Source organism: Tachyglossus aculeatus, chromosome 10 (assembly GCF_015852505.1).
Source record: "Tachyglossus aculeatus isolate mTacAcu1 chromosome 10, mTacAcu1.pri, whole genome shotgun sequence".
NCBI classification, from domain to species: Eukaryota; Metazoa; Chordata; class Mammalia; order Monotremata; family Tachyglossidae; genus Tachyglossus; species Tachyglossus aculeatus.
The window spans coordinates 26695900-26705802 of record NC_052075.1 but is presented as its reverse complement, the minus strand read 5'-3'; the positions used below and the strand labels follow the sequence as shown (position 1 = coordinate 26705802).

General features: G+C 44.1%; 1 non-coding gene across 1 annotated transcript; it reads left to right on the top strand.

The window, feature by feature from the left end:
* Nucleotides 1-9443: 9443 nt before the first annotated feature.
* LOC119933750 lies at nt 9444-9582 on the top strand. The gene has a single exon (XR_005452624.1). It is a non-coding gene; the product is annotated as a small nucleolar RNA SNORA7 (small nucleolar RNA).
* Nucleotides 9583-9903: the final 321 nt, after the last annotated feature.

Sequence of the window (9903 nt, the reverse complement as noted above, 5' to 3'; positions counted from 1 at the left end):
TTCTATTCCAATTTCCCCTGGTGGCAAGTTCTATTTCACTATTATATTCTATCTCACTATTGTATCTGAGTACTGTATCTTCACTCATTCATTCATTCAATCGTATTTATTGAGCGCTTACTGTGTGCAGAGCACTGTATTAAGCACTTGGGAAGTACAAGTTGGCAACATATAAAGATGGTCCCTACACAACAGTGGGCTCACAGTCTAGAAGGGGGAGACAGAGAACAAAACAAAACATATTAACAAAATAAAATAAATAGAATAAATATGTACAAATAAAATAACTAAATAAATAGAGTAATAAATATGTACAAACATATATACATATATACTGGTGCTGTGGCGAGGGGAAGGAGGTAAGGCGGGGGGGATGGAGAAGGGGAGGAGGGCGTGAGTATCCCCACCTCTTAACACCTAATCGCACTGAGCTTGGGGAGCAGGTTGCCACAGAAATGGTCCAGCTCATCAGGGCTTTTCTATCTTTTTGTATTTAAGGGCTTACTGGGGTAGATAAAATTAATCAGTTTTATCATCCAAGTAGGAGGATGAACTGGTTTTTGAATCCCCATTTTACAGTTGAGGAACCTGAGGCACAAAAAAGTTGCCGATTTATACTTCCCAAGTGCTTAGTGCAGTGCTCTGCACACAGTAAGTGCTCAATAAATATGATTGAATGAATAAATGAAGTTAAGTGACTACCCCAAGGTCAGGCAGCAAGCAACTGGCGGAGCCCAGATGTTCTTTCCACTAAGCTATGCTGCTCGTCAAGTTTAAGCCTCTTCTTTCCCAGCAGAGAGAGGCATTCATTTCTTGATAGCAATTTGCCATGCTTGTTTATCCTCAACAATTGTTGCCCAGTTTTCAGTTGGGATCAGCTATGGCTTTTACAGGTCCTTAAAGTGATTTCTCTGTCTTCCTTGCTTTGATTTTCCTATTTTCAGCTCTCTGTACCAAGCAGCTGTTGCTCATTCTCCTCACCTATCCCAACTAAAATAGCCATGTTAAACACAGAGGACAGAATTAGGAATGCTTTGAACCAGGGCAGCATGGCTCAGTGGAAAGAGCCCGGGCTTGGGAGTCAGAGGTCATGGGTTCTAATCCTGGCTCCACCATTTGTCTGCTGTGTGACTTTGGGCAAATCACTTCACTGCTCTTTGCCTGTTACCTCATCTGTAAAATGGGGATTAAGATTGCGAACGCCACATGGGATAATCTGATAATCTTACATCTATCCCAGCGCTTACAACAGTGCTTTGCACATAGTAAGTGCTTAACAAATGCCATCATTATTATTACTGTGAGGCCCCCAACGCATGTCATCCTTGCTGCATATGATGCCACAAGCAACATTGTGTGGTCACATCATATGCGGAGCGACACAATTGCATCATTGCACTATGACATAGTTCTTCACCCACACAAAAACTCCTCCCTTCAACTCCCCAAGACAGCAGCTTTCCTCACCTTAAAAATCCTTCAAATCAATCAATCAATCATACTCATTGAACACTTACTGTGGGCAGAGCACTGTCCTAAGTGCTTGGGTGAGGACATTACAATAGGGTAATAATAATAATAATAATGGCATTTATTAAGCACTTACTATGTGCAAAGCACTGTTCTAAGCACTGGGGAGGTTACAAGGTGATCAGGTTGTCCCACGGGGGGGGCTCACAGTCTTAATCCCCATTTTATTCATTCATTCAATCGTATTTATTGAGCATTTACTGTGTGCAGAGCACTGTACTAAGTGCTTGGGAAGTACAAGTTGGCAACATATAGAGATAGTCACTACCCAACAGTGGGCTCACAGTCTAGAAGTGGGAGACAGAGAACAAAACATATTAACAAAATAAAATAAGTAGAATAAATATGTACAAGTAAAATAAATAAATAAATAGAGTAATAAACACGTACAAACATACATACATATATACAGGTGTTGTGGGGAAGGGAAGGAGGTAAGGTGGGGGGGATGGAGAGGGGCAGAAGAGGGGGAGGAAGGAGGGGGCTCAGTCTGGGAAGGCCTCCTGGAGGTGGTGAGCTCTCAGTAGGGCCTTGAATGGAGGAAGAGCACTAGCTTGGTGGATGGGCAGAGGGAGGGCATTCCAGGCCCGGGGGAGTGGGCCGGCGGTCGACGGAGGGACAGGCGAGAACGAGGCACGGTGAGGAGATTAGCAGCAGAGGAGCGGAGGGTGCGGGCTGGGCTGGAGAAGGAGAGAAGGGAGGTGAGGTAGGAGGGGGCAAGGTGATGGACAGCCTTGAAGCCGAGGGTGAGGAGTTTCTGCCTGATGCGCAGATTGATTGGTAGCCACTGGAGATTTTTGAGGAGGGGAGTAACATGCCCAGAGCGTTTCTGGACAAAGACAATCCGGGCAGTGGCGTGAAGTATGGAATGAAGTGGGGAGAGACAGGAGGATAGGAGATTGGAGAGGAGGCTGATACAGTAATCCAGACAGGATAGGATGAGAGCTTGAACGAGCAGGGTAGCGGTTTATAACTGAGGCACAGAGTGACTTGCCCAAAGTCACACAGCTGACAATTGGCAGAGCTGGGATTTGAACTCATGACCTCTGACTCCAAAGCCCGTGCTTTTTCCACTGAGCCATGCTAAGCACGATCCCTGCCTACAACGAGCTTACATGCTAAAAGGGGAGAGGCATTGAGATACATTACAGATGGATACTACATAAAGACCCAAAGTAGCATATTCTCAATTCCTCAGATGAAATTAAAAATCATACAAACCCCTGCCTTCCACACACACATACACCCTCCTCTCGTGGTTGCAAGCACTTAAGCAGGGGAGGCGGCATGCATAATCAGTCAATCGTACTTATTGAGCCTAGATAGCGATGGTCCCTGAGTCCCGTTAGCTACAAAGAAGACTGCAGTGGAATAAAAATTTCCCACAGGGGTCAAGGCCCTAGTTCCATCCCACAAACTCCTGTGGCTACAACCGTGGCAGGAGCAATCTGAAAGCCTGTAGGATCCTCCACACCAATGCAGGCCCGCTCCCAGGAGGTGTGCCCCTGGCAGCAATGTCCTGGGCACTCACAGCCGGGGATAACTGAGATCTCACCCTGTGGCACCATAGAGGTGGGAGATGGTGCCAGTAGGCCCTGGTTGAGGATGGGAATTGATGGTGGGAGGAGGAAGGTGATACTGGAAATGTGCACTGTGGTGATGCCACATGATGCTTTTAGTGGGACTTACTTAGTCATAGTGTCATGGCAATGGGCTACTTTTCTCCTTGACTGCCATCTTCAACTGTTCAGTCTCCAATGGCTTCTTCCCTACTGTTTCAAACTTGCTCATGTGTTCCCTGACTTAAAAAAGAAACCCCTCCCATGACCGTGCAGTTTCCTTCAATTATCTCCCCAACTCTATTACACTGTATTTTCCCAAGCACTACTACAGTGCTCTGCACACAATAGACACTCAGTAAATAGCACTGATTGATTGATCAGAAACAGCTCCTGCCCCACACAGTACTAACATGTAATGAGAATTGGAGGGTACCAAGCCTGCAGAGCTATAAGTCTATCATTTTAAAGGGATAAAATCAAAGTTCTGGAAGGGGATTTGTGGGTAGGGCTGGTAATGAAGACAATACTAATGTCTGCTGTCTCTACACTGAAAGTCAGGTTTCTCCCATGAGGCATCATTACCAAATTAATTAATTAATGATGGCATTTATTAAGCAATTGCTATGTGCAAAGCACTGTTCTAAGCGCTGGGGAGGTTACAAGGTGATCAGGTTGTCCCACGGGGGGGCACACAGTCTTAATCCCCATTTTACAGATGAGGTAACTGAGGCACAGAGAAATTAAGTGACTAGCCCAAAGTCACACAGCTGACAATTGGTGGAGCCGGAATTCAAACTCATGACCTCTGACTCCAAAGCCCGTGCTCTTTCCACTGAGCCATGCTAAAAAGGTTTAAATGTGATTCCTGAGGATCTCAGACATCTGTAATCAGGTCCTTGGAATCCAGTGTATAGGTGCAGAAACTGAAAGTGTTAAAAAAGAAAAGGAAACAATATTTTGAATTTGGGTAGTTTTATTTTTCATCTAAATGATTCTGCCCAAGTGTGAGCAGGCTGAGTTGGACAAATCAGTTGGATAAATTGCCTGAAGATTTTTCCATTTGTAAACCCACCCAAGTTTCCTCTGAAATCGTAAAAATGTCAAGATCCAAGCCACATTTTTCCTCTTGGTACATCAGCAGGTTGGTAGAAAACTTGAAAGAAATTACTTCAATTTATTTCAAGTAAAGACTTAAGCCTATACTAGATTTCTTATGAGTGCATTATGTAATCTATCAAGCACTAGCTTCCAGAGATTGTAAAATTATAAAACATATTGATTAAGTAGAGAATTTCAGATAAGAGATCAATTAGATATTTTTAGTAGAAATGACAAATAATTGAATTTCACTTTACAATCAAAAGAGGACATTATGCAATATACTAAACTGCTCACAGAAGAGCAGCGATTGTGCTAGAAGACAGGCAAGGATTTTTCTCTTGGCACCATCAGAAGTCAGGTTGAAAGAATTAGTAGTTAAAAGACTTGCCTGGTAATCAAGTGGTCAGGATCCTTATGACCACTCTACCTTGCCCTCTAGGCAGCCAATTGATCAATCAACCAACCAATCAATCAATCAATCAGCAAGATTGTATGTCCTAGTGGAAAAGTGCATGGGCCTAGGGGTCAGAGGAGTTGAGTTCTAATCCTAGCTCTGCCACGTGACCTTAGGCAAATCACTTAACTTATCTGGGACCTAGTTTCCTTATTATTATGGTGGGATTTAAGTGCTTATTAGGTGTAAATTATTGTTGGTGCTGGAGTATATCAACTTAATCAAGTTGGGCACAGTCCCTGTCCTACATGGGACTCACAGTCTAAGTAGGCGGGTAACAAGTCTAGACTGTAAGCTCATTATGGGCAGGGAGGGTGACGACTAATTCTTTTACTTGTACTCTCCCAAGCACTTCAAATTATTCTCTGCACATAGTAAGTGCTCAAAAAATACCATTGATTAATTAATTAATTTTCTTACCTGTATATTGGGGGTAAAATACCTGTTCTCCTCCTTCTTAGACTGTCAGCCCCAAGGGGGACAGGGACTGTGTCTGACCTGATTAGCTAGTATCTACCCCAGCCCATAGTACAATGCTTGGCCTATAGTAAGTGCTTAATAAATACCAAAATTATTAATCAATCAATTGACATTTTACCGTTTGCAGAGCATTGTAAGCAGCATGGCCTACTGGAAAAAGCATGGACCTTAGAGTCAGAGGACTTGGGTTCTACTGCTGGCTCTACCATTTGCCTGCTGTGAGACCTTGGGCAAGCCACTTATCTTCTTTTTTTTTAATTAGTGGTATTTGCTAAGTCCTCAGTATGTGCCAGGCACTGTACTAAGCTGTGGGGTAGATAGATACAAGATAATCAGGTTGGACACAGTCCATGTTCCACAGGGGCGTCACAGTATTAACATCCATTTTATAGATGAGGTAACGGAGAGGTACAGAAGGGACATGCCCATGGTCATATAGCAGATAAATTGCTTTACTGAGAAGCAGCATGGCTCAGTGGAAGGAGCACGGGCTTTGGAGTCAGAGGTCATGGGTTCAAATCCCAGCCCCGCCAATTGTCAGCTGTGTGACTTTGGGCAAGTCACTTAACTTCTCTGTGCCTTAGTTACCTCATCTGTAAAATGGGGATGGACTGTGACAACTGTGGGACAACCTGATCACCTTGTAACCTCCCCAGTGCTTAGAACAATGCTTTGCACATAGTAAGCGCTTAATAAATGCCATTATTATTATTATTATTATTATTGCTGTGTTGTGCTTAGTTGAGTTCTCTGCACCCACTAAGCACTCAATAAATTCAATTGAATGAATGAAAGAATAAGTGGTGGAGCAGGATTAGAATCCAGGTCCTTCTGACTCTCGGGATCCATGCTGTATCCATGCTGCTTCTCTAGGCCATGCTGCTTCTCTGTGCCTCAGTTTCTTCAACTGTAAAATGGGGATTCAATACCTGTTCTCCCTCCCACTTAGACTGTGAGCCCCATGTGAGAAAGAGACTGTGTCTGACCTGACTACCTTTGATCTACCCCAGTGCTTAGAACAGTGCTTGACCATTAAAAAATAAAATAAAATAAATTAAAAAACCCAAAGCCATTGTATTAAGCATTTGGGAGAGTTGGTGTCAAGCACTTAATCATATGTCATTCATTCCTTCATTTATTATTTCAATAGAATTTATTGAATGTTTACTGTGTGTAGAGAACTGGACCAAGAACTTGGGAGAGTACAATACAACAAACAAACACATTACCTGCACATAACGAGCTTACAGTCTAGATGGGGGGAAGACAGACATTAATATAAATAAATTACAGATATGTACTTAAGTGCTGTGGGGCTAGGAGGGGGGATGAAAAAAGGAGCAAGTCAGGGTGACGTAGAAAGGAGTGGGAGAAGAGGAAGGGGGGCTTAGTGAGGGAAGACCTCTTGAAGGAGATGTGCCTTCAATAAGGCTTTGAAATGGGGAATATTTGAGGAGGGAAGGGGTCACACGCCATAGGCAGGACATGGGCTAGGGGTCGGCGGTGAGATAGATGAGATCAAGACACAGTGAGGACTGTACTAAACACTGGGGAGAGTTAAATATAACAATAAGCAAATACATTCCCTGCCCACAATGGACTTACAGTCTGGATGCCGAGCTACAGTGTTGAGGATGAGTTTACAGGAGATTACACTCTTGGGGAGGAGACAGACAGGCAGCTGCTGGGTGGAGGTGGGGTCAATATCAAAGTGCTTAAGAGATACAGACCCTAGTTCAAAGGTGACACAGAAGGGAGGGTGAACAGAGTGGGGAAATGAGAGGTTAGTCTGGAAGACTTCTTGGAAGAGAGGTGATTTGAGTAAGGCTTTGAACGATGAGATGGATGATCTTTTGGAAGGGGAATGGAGTTCCAGGAAGGAGGGAGGACTTGAGCAAAGGGTAGATGGTTAGAGCGATGAGATCAGGTATGATAAGTAGTTTGGCATTGGAGGAGGAAATTGTGTGGACTGGGTTGTAGTGCGAGGAGTAAGGTTAAGGAAGTGGTGGAGAGGTGACTGAGGTGGTGTTGACAAAACCCACGGTAAAATGAAAATACCTATCTCAGACTGGTGGCATGAAATGAGAGCTGGGCATTGTATAGCCTTAAAGAACCCAATGGAGCTGTCAAGCAGGCCTTTCTTCGGCCCTTCCAGGAGCGGGGACTAGACAAGATGGCCTCTTGAGGCCCTTTTCACCTTTACGATTCTACTTTAACTCCCTTGAGTTTCCACATGGCTTTTCCTCACTTATCTTCCAAACATCCTTGAGAAATAGGCAGAGCACTCTGTTCCATTTTCCACAGAACGAGTGGCTCAGGCAGGAAAATAGGCAGCTCCATTACCTTAAATGATGACACCGACTCCCCTGTCACTCTCTCAAGGAGGCCTCATCTTGTCCCACTCTCCCAGTCTCACAGGGAGATGGGGAAGTAGGAGCCTGCTCCTCTTCCCCAGCAATGTCACTCTTCCTCTGTCTTGCACTGTTTCCTCACTCCATATGTCCCTTTCAATCTCATTGCGTCCACCTCGCCTCCTCTGCAACTACTGTTACCCTCTTCCTTAATGCCTGCTGCTTCAAATTCCTCTCCCTCAACCCCCTTCTCCCCCACCTGCAATCTGGCTTTAGAACCCTTCACTCCACAGGGACTACATTCTCCAAGTCACTGATGACCTACTTATAGCGAAATCCAAAGGATCAACAACCTCCTGATCATCCGTGACTTCCCTGCTGCTTCTGTCATGGAGGACGACTCCCTTTTTTATGGTAGTTGTTAGGTGCTTCCTATGTGTACTAAGTACTGGGGTAGATAGCATGACTTAGTGGAAAGAGCAGGGCTTGGGAGTCAGAGGACGTGGGTTCTAATCCTGCCTACGCCACTTATAATAATAATAATAATAATAGTGATAATGGTATTTCTTAAGTGCTTACTATGTCCAAAGCACTGTTCTAAGCCCTGGGGGGGATACAAGGTGATCAGGGTGTCCCACGTGGGGCTCACAGTCTTAATCCCCATTTCCAGACAAGGTCACTGAGGCACAGAGAAGTTAAGTGACTTGCCCTACGTCTCTCAGCTGACAAGTGGCAGAGCCGGGATTAGAAGCCATGACTTCTGGCTCCCAAGCCCGGGCTATTTCTACTGAGCCATGCTACTTATCTGCTGTGTGACCTTGGGCAAGCTACTTAACTTATCTGTGCCTCAGTTGCCTCATCTGTAAAATGGGGATTAAAACTGTGAACCCCACATGGGACAACCTGATTACCTTGTATCTACCACAGAGCTTAGAAGAATGCATAGCACCTAGAAAATACTTAACAAATACCATAATTATTAATTACTATTACACAGTCCTGGTCCTGTATAGGGCTCACAGTCTTAATTCCCCATTTTACAGAAGCGGTTTAGCACCTAGAAAATGCTTAACAAATACCATAATTATTAATTACTATTGAACACAGTCCAGAACCCGAATAGGGCTCACAGTCTTAATCCCCATTTTACTGATGAGGTAAGCATTTGGAAATCTACAATACAATAGTAGATATGATTCCTGTCCACAAGGAAATGGCAGAGTGACAGATTAAATACGTAAGTACTACTACTAATAATAATGATAGTATTTATTAAGCACTTACTCTATGCCAGGCACTATTCTAAGCACTGGGGTGGATACAAGCAAATCAGCTTGGACACAGTCCCTTGTTCCATGTGGGGCTCACAGTCTCAATCCCCACTTCTTTACAAACGAGAAAACTGAGGCCCAAAGAAGTGAAGTGATTTGCCCAAGGTCACACAGCAGATGTGACAGCTGCAGGATTAGAACCCATGACCTTCTGACTCCAAGGCCCATGCTTTATCCACTATGCCATGCTGCTTTTCTACTACTACTGGTATTAATCCAGATTCTAATAAGATTTGAGGGAGTATATATGTATATATGTTTGTACATATTTATTACTCTATTTATTTATTTATTTTACTTGTACATATCTATTCTATTTATTTTATTTTGTTAATATGTTTGGTTTTGTTCTCTGTCTCCCCCTTCTAGACTGTGAGCCCACTGTCGGGTAGGGACTGTCTCTATATGTTGCCAACTTGTACTTCCCAAGCGCTTAGTACAGTGCTCTGCACACAGTAAGCGCTCAATAAATTTGATTGATTGATTGAGTAATGGAGCCTGAGAAATGGCTACCACATCCAAGGAAGGCAGCAGGCATGCAAATTACCCACTCCCGACCCGGGAAGGTAGTGATGAAATATAACAATACAGGACTCTTTCGAGGTTCTGTCATTGGAATGAGCACACTTTAAATCCCCTCTCAGGGTCGCAACTGGAGCGTTTCCAGTACACTACCAGTCCTGACTAAGGGAGGGAGAGTCAAAGCAGAGGCCTATCCATTCCATTCCTAGCTTGCGCAGTGGCTAGCGATTGGAAGGCAATCTGCTACAAGGCAAAACTCACCTGTGCCGAGCAGCAGCGGCATGGAAGAGAGTCGAGGGTGAAGACTCAAGTTTACTGCGCGGAAGGAGGCAATGGTAAACCACTTCTGTATTTTTGGTAAACCACTTCTGTATTTTTACCAAGAAAACTCTAAGGGTACACTAACAGAACAATTGCAGATGAAGGTGGGGCATTCTGGGGGAGGTGTGTCTATGACGTCTCTATAACAACAACAATGGAAAATGGCAAGCAGTGGTTCTTCTGTCTATACCTTCCAATCTGTTTTTGGCTTGCTGGCTTTACCGAGAATCTGTGAATGTTGGAGAGAGGGG